Genomic DNA, 7,807 nt, shown 5'->3' on the forward strand with positions numbered 1-7,807 from the left:
GGAGGGTATCTTGGTGTTTTCTGTCTGGCCTTTTCAGTATTTGCACCTGCATTCATTTGAAAGTACAGTCACACTTCTTTGGGTACTGTAGACAAAATAAGTAATATGAAAATGATAATGCTGCAATAGCATCCACAACATCACGCAGAGCAAGTACTGCTTTGTTTTCCACCACCAAGTAGAAACAAGTTGAGGAATGGACTGAGCCAGTACTCGCAACATAGGGAGTTGGAGGTCCTGTGGTGACATCAGATGGTGTAGAAGTCTTCTGAAATGAATAAAATACAATATAGAATTGAATGAAAAATAATGTAGCAAACACCAATACATTAAATACTGTAAATAGTAACTTACTGAAAACACCTTTACAAACAGTGTACTGTCTTCCCCAAGGAGATGGGGAAGCATCAGGAGGCCAGCTATAGTATGGTGGTGTGTTACCATCCAACTTGGGTCTTGTGTCATTATGTCTTCCTCCAAGGCAATGCTCATTCTCTCTACAATGCCTTTGAGGACTGCTTGCTTTGAATTGTTCCTTTTCTGTAGGGTGGCTCTACCAATGTCCAATAACTTCACTGCCTGAGTAGCAGCATGTCTCGGAAAGTCTCGGAGTACATGTGTTGAGTTAGTGAGTAGCTCAAAGTCTAAGCTAAATCCACCTTTGCTGAACAAAAAACGACATTCCTCCAGTATTTCATCTTTATACTTTTTAACTTGTTAAAATCCCTCTCCCCTTCTATCTTTCTCATTTCTTCTTTCATTAGTGATACTGCATCTGATGGGGCCTGGCATGTCGGTGGCTCTAAATTCACACTGGTTGGAGTGTCAGTCCTCCTTTTTGCTTTTGATGTCTCAGACTCTCCCTCACCCTCGGCTGCTCTTCTCCAAAAATACGGGACTATTCCTCTCCGTCTGTTCTTTAGTTTGTCCTTAATGAACGTAAGCCATACCGTAGTGGGTGAACCCTATTTGGCCTTCAGGTGTGGCCATTTCAAGATTATGGCATTTTATATTTGAAAATGTTCTGGTACTTTTCAGGATATGTTGTGTACTGCAGTGCTTCGTCAACGACTGCAGACCGCAATTTACCGCTCAGGTGACGAAATTGAGGTTTTGTGAGATCACTTTGTTCTGTAATGCCTTTTTAAGCTCCAGTTACAAAGCGTCCTCACATGTAGTGAAATTGTCTGGCCAGCCTTTTTCGGGAGTGTCAGCTCCAGATGTGCCTTCCAGGGGACACGCTTCAAGATTCAAGATGAACTCTGTATAAAAAATAAACACAAAACATTGTGAATTTGAATTTATGGAATACCTCCCCCAAGTTCTCTATTGTGTGTATTTCAAGTTATTTTATTAATTCACATGGCAGATAACAATTGATTACAAAAACCTCAGACAGATATGCTTCTCTTTACCTTTATTTTAACTGATACAAATAAGACTTTGCTGTATATACCTTGAGTCATCTGGAAGTGGGTCAGCTCCTGGGGTGCAAGGGACTTGTATATTTGGGGACGCCTGAGCCACTGTGACTTTCAGTTTGCCTCTATCATGGAGCAGTGTCATCCTCAAGGTCAAGGTAGTCATTCCAATCCTCATCCCAATATTTTATATCGGTGATGTCCATTTCAGAATCAGTTGTCTTATTGTCTGAAAGACAAAAGAATATGCACTCTTATTTATTTTGCCAGTAAATATTTTAAACAAAATGATATACCATTACCAAAATATATTATATTTAAGATGATTATTCTAGGAGGAGTTCATCTGTATATTGTGAGTTTATTTTTATATGCCATTGATGACAAGTAGCAGGACAACTTCGAACTCAATAGTGTGCTTCACACAAAACAGGTAAATAAACGTTATCTCAGTACCTCAATAAAATGAAAACATGAATGTGGTAAATTGTAAATGCCAATATTTGCCTTTACAGTGATCAAAGATAGGACATACCTGTTTAAGACCATCAATGGAGACTGGCTCCTCACAGCAAATGGGTTTCGATGATTCACAAATCATTACCAGCAATATCTTGGTAAGAACTGAATTGAAAGAAAATTACATCAATGTACTTGCAAATGATTGCAAATTATCATTTTTTTTCAATGTAAGCAATAAAACAACATACAACAAAATAAATGATATACCTATAGCTTTCATTGTTAATCATATAAAGTATCCATAGCACAAAAACATTTGAGGTCTGCTTTAGTGGTCTGTTTCACCATTTAATTAAAAAGGCTATTAATTCACAAGACCTCTACAAAGTAGATACCCCCTTTTGTCTTAAACTCCAAGATATGTAGGCACCTATATTTCATTTTTCATTTTACATACAACAAATATTTCAATAAACTGAAGAGGAAGCATAGAAGTATAGTACATAGAACAGATCTGCCACTTGTCATACTTTCAATAAAAATGACATACCTATAACCAGGGTTGGGTTGAATTCCATTTAAATTCCAGTTAATTCAGAAAGTAAACCAAATTATAATACCAAATGTTTCTCATTGAAAAGCATTGAAAATTATTGGAATTTCAGTGTACTTCCTGAATTGACTGGAATTTAAATGGACTTGACCCCAACCCTGTCTTCAACTCATATTTTTATCTGAAAATCCTTTGGGTCGCTACAAACCTAGATAGTGCAGCTTTAAACACTAAATTAATAAATTACAGATTTAAATGCCGTTGTAAAGCTCAAACTTGACTCAGGTTATACACCAGAATCAGACTCATCAAATAAGAAATTCTTCAATGTATCGTTTGATTCCAATAATGCAGGCAGTTAATGGATAGTAATCAAACACATCTGATGGCCTGCATACTGTAGAGTCCTTAGTTACCCTTAGACAACATGCTGATGTGTTTGTCAAACTCAGACTGAAACAGCTTCACATACACTACATGACCACTACACGTGGACACATGCTCATCGAACATCTCATTTCAAAATCATGGGCATTAATATGGAGTTGGTCTCCCTTTGGTGCAATAATAGCCTCCACTCTTCTGGGAAGGCTTGCTTCCATTCAGCCACAAGAGCATTAGTGAGGTCGGGCACTGATGTTGGGCGATTAGGCCTGGCTCGCAGTCGACGTTCCAAATCATCCCAAAGGTGTTCGAAGGGGTTGAGGTCAGGGCTCTGTGCAGGCCAGTCAAGTTCTTCCATACCGATCTCAACAAACCATTTCTGTATGGACCTCGCTTTGTGCACCGGCTGAAACAGGAAAGGACCTTCTCCAAACTGTTGCCACAAAGTTGGAAGCACAGAATCGTAAATAATGTAATTGTATGCTGTAGCGTTAAGATTTCCCTTCACTGGAACTAAGGGGCCTAGCCCGAACCATGAAAAACAGCCCCAGACCCTTATTCCTCCACCACCAAACTTTACAGTTGGCACTATGCATTGGGGCAGGTAGCGTTCTCCTGGCATCCACCAAACCCAGATTTAGAAATAATAATAATATGCCATTCAGCAGACGCTTTTATCCAAAGCGACTTACAGTCATGCGTGCATACATTTTTTTGTGTATGGGTGGTCCCGGGGATCGAACCCACTACCTTGGCGTTACAAGCGCCGTGCTCTACCAGCTGAGCTACAGAGGACCACATTGATGTAAAGGGGTTGTGCTAGAAACTCCACTGGACAGCAGGAACTTAGCAATATCAGGGTTGATTGCTTGATTGCTTGTAAGCTTGATGGTATTGATGTCTCATATATAGAGTCTGGCATGGGGCTATGAAGTTGTTCACAACACGCATTAAGCGAATGAAGTAAAGGTGTTTAGCCTCCAAACGCATTCACCAACATTGCCACAGTGGCCCCAAAAGCCTTAGGTACTGTGGGTAATGTAGGAGAAAGTGTTGCTTTTGCTTGATTCTTTTGTCTGGAAACAATTCTTTAAAAGGACAAAATATGGTCTTGTGTTTTCATTTGTAGCAGGCCAACTGCCAGTTTATAGGCAAAATACATCTCAATTATGTCTTTAAGCTCTAGGAGTAATCTCCATTGTGGATCTTCTTGTGGGATTTTTTCTCCCACCATCAAGGGCAGCAGCCTTAACAAACACCATGTCTTGCAGCATTTTGTTTCAAGCCATCCGTGTAGTTTAGTCATAGTTGTCTGGAATTCTTACAGGTTTATCCAGTTTATCAAGTGGACCATACTTCCATATGCTAATCTTGTTGTTTAGTTCTGAGAGGGTAAAGTACCCTTCTTTTTAAGTTTTTGAAGTGCAGTCCCATAGGGTACTACACATTCCAACAGATCATGTATTACATCTGGAGGCAAGCCACCAACCACATGGAAACTTCCAGAGTTTAATGCAGATTTTTAAAAATTGCAAATTGTTGCCGTACAGGGGTCTTGCTCAACCTCCTCTGCATTAGCATTGTACTCTTCAACCGACCTCATATTAAACTCATCAGCATGAAATACTTCCTGGAGCTCATCTCGGTTTACTCATATTGACTGCATGGTTTCATCACTCTTGGTCCAAAGGAAGCATTGAAGCCTCCAATCTGATGACTGTTCAAGTTACCTCCACAAATGAAAGCCAATGCACCATGTACCTTCTCTGGGATGCCTGGAACATTTGTCGCAACCTTTTCCAGAACAGTAAGGTCAGCATTAATCACTTGAGCTATGCTGTCAATGCCACATTTCCGAGCATCCTCATATTTGCACATTGCAAGGAGTTGCATGGCCATTTTCTTAGATCGCGTCTTAGGATGCTGATTCCCCAACACATAGTAAAAGGCGAGGATTGTGTTTCTTCCTGTGGGGTCCTTATGGATTCACAATCTCAAATTCATTAATATTAAATAATCTGGAGTGCATTGTCATATTTAGAAATTATTGGATGCTTTTGAAATGTTTCTCCATCTTGGAAATCTGATAGGACACTGTCCACAGATTGGCGAGACTTGAAAACATCTGCCTTTACATTATACTTTTTTTGTACTTTCTTCAGGGTTTAAACAATTGGAACATATTGAAAGGTGATCTGTTTAACAGTACAATTGCATCTGAATGTGTATTCAATTGGTTCAACAAATGGAAAATGCGCCTCATAATATTTGGCCCTTTTCCTCTGAGTGGACAGTGGTGATAATCCATGCCGAACAAAACTTTGTTTTATTGTCCCATATATTTGAGCTGTGGTTGAATTGTCCAGTCTGTGTGATTCACAAATTGTTTCAACTTCACTTAACTGAAGGTCATTAGAGGCGTCAAGAATAGAGTTAAACTTTTCAATTATGCTTGGTATTGTGCTTGAAGCAAGCATGTTGTCCTCTCGTAGTTTCAAAAATGTGACTGCAAGGTTTCTTGTAACATCTTCCTGAGTAACATGTCCACTGTTGTGCTCAGTGACATTAGATCCTCCAGTATCCATATCATCCATACTTGAAGTTGCATTAGTAGCAAATGCTGTGTAATGTTTCAATTCATCCTTGATCATCACAGCAGATGAGTTTGCGTGTTGTCTGGTCATTATGAGATCTGTATGAGGATGGCACATAAAATTGTGCATTGCAGGTTTTCATTACACACTGCACAGATTTGCCAATTTTACAACGCTCATTGTAATGGGAAGTGAGTGCAGTCAAACATTGCACTCTCTGTTCACAAGTTGGGCATTATATATCAAGATGTCTCCTGTGTAGTTGGAGGTTTCTTAGAAACATGTATCTATGTGCTCAGTAAATGTGTGCTTTGTAAGCTCAAACACTGGAGAATACTTTGCAGCAGTTTCCATGTTGCAAGGTGTTTGGCAGGTTACATTCAACTCTGAAATTAGGGTCATCACTGTGGATTATGGCTAGATGGGTAATTAGTTTAGCAAGATTTGCTGAATTGCACCTGGGACAGGCCAACATATTGCAAACAAGCTTACATGGGCATCAGATGTTTGTCATAAACTGTGACTGTGAAGCAATTATCCTCTCTGGTAGTTTTGAATGCTGCCTTTTCTTTTTCTTCTTTTGTGATTGTTGTTTTGTTGTCATTTCTTAAAACTGGGTTAAGGATTGTGGGAGAAAAAAAAAAGGGGCATGTGTTGCCAAGCAATATATACAGTGGGGAAAAAAAGTATTTAGTCAGCCACCAATTGTGCAAGTTCTCCCACTAAAAAAGATGAGAGAGGCCTGTAATTTTCATCATAGGTACACGTCAACTATGACAGACAAATTGAGAAGAAAAAAAATCCAGAAAATCACATTGTAGGATTTTTTAATGAATTTATTTGCAAATTATGGTGGAAAATAAGTATTTGGTCACCTACAAACAAGCAAGATGTCTGGCTCTCACAGACCTGTAACTTCTTCTTTAAGAGGCTCCTCTGTCCTCCACTCGTTACCTGTATTAATGGCACCTGTTTGAACTTGTTATCAGTATAAAAGACACCTGTCCACAACCTCAAACAGTCACACTCCAAACTCCACTATGGCCAAGACCAAAGAGCTGTCAAAGGACACCAGAAACAAAATTGTAGACCTGCACCAAGCTGGGAAGACTGAATCTGCAATAGGTAAGTAGCTTGGTTTGAAGAAATCAACTGTGGGAGCAATTATTAGGAAATAGAAGACATACAAGACCACTGATAATCTCCCTCGATCTGGGGCTCCACGCAAGATCTCACCCCGTGGGGTCAAAATGATCACAAGAACGGTGAGCAAAAATCCCAGAACCACACGGGGGGACCTAGTGAATGACCTGCAGAGAGCTGGGACCAAAGTAACAAAGCCTACCATCAGTAACACACTACGCCGCCAGGGACTCAAATCCTGCAGTGCAAACGTGTCCCCCCGCTTAAGCCAGTACATGTCCAGGCCCGTCTGAAGTTTGCTAGAGTGCATTTGGATGATCCAGAAGAGGATTGGGAGAATGTCATATGGTCAGATGAAACCAAAATAGAACTTTTTGGTAAAAACTCAACTCGTCGTGTTTGGAGGACAAAGAATGCTGAGTTGCATCCAAAGAACACCATACCTACTGTGAAGTATGGGGGTGGAAACATCATGCTTTGGGGCTGTTTTTCTGCAAAGGGACCAGGACGACTGATCCGTGTAAAGGAAAGAATGAATGGGGCCATGTATCGTGAGATTTTGAGTGAAAACCTCCTTCCATCAGCAAGGGCATTGAAGATGAAACGTGGCTGGGTCTTTCAGCATGACAATGATCCCAAACACACCGCCCGGGCAACGAAGGAGTGGCTTCGTAAGAAGCATTTCAAGGTCCTGGAGTGGCCTAGCCAGTCTCCAGATCTCAACCCCATAGAAAATCTTTGGAGGGAGTTGAAAGTCCGTGTTGCCCAACGACAGCCCCAAAACATCACTGCTCTAGAGGAGATCTGCATGGAGGAATGGGCCAAAATACCAGCAATAGTGTGTGAAAACCTTGTGAAGACTTACAGAAAACGTTTGACCTGTGTCATTGCCAACAAAGGGTATATAACAAAGTATTGAGAAACTTTTGTTATTGACCAAATACTTATTTTCCACCATAATTTGCAAATAAATTCATTAAAAATCCTACAATGTGATTTTCTGGATTTTTTTTTCTCATTTTGTCTGTCACAGTTGACGTGTACCTATGATGAAAATTACAGGCCTCTCTCATCTTTTTAAGTGGGGGAACTTGCATAATTGGTGGCTGACTAAATACTTTTTTTCCCCACTGTATATATAATGTGATTAGCATGCAGATTATGATGTATTCTTACCTGGGTGTGTTATCAATCTTGAATATTGAGGAATCAATTGAGTTATTCAATGTCTAGGTAATTCCATGAGAAAT

This window comes from Coregonus clupeaformis, chromosome 29, assembly GCF_020615455.1.
Source record: "Coregonus clupeaformis isolate EN_2021a chromosome 29, ASM2061545v1, whole genome shotgun sequence".
Taxonomy (NCBI): Eukaryota; Metazoa; Chordata; class Actinopteri; order Salmoniformes; family Salmonidae; genus Coregonus; species Coregonus clupeaformis.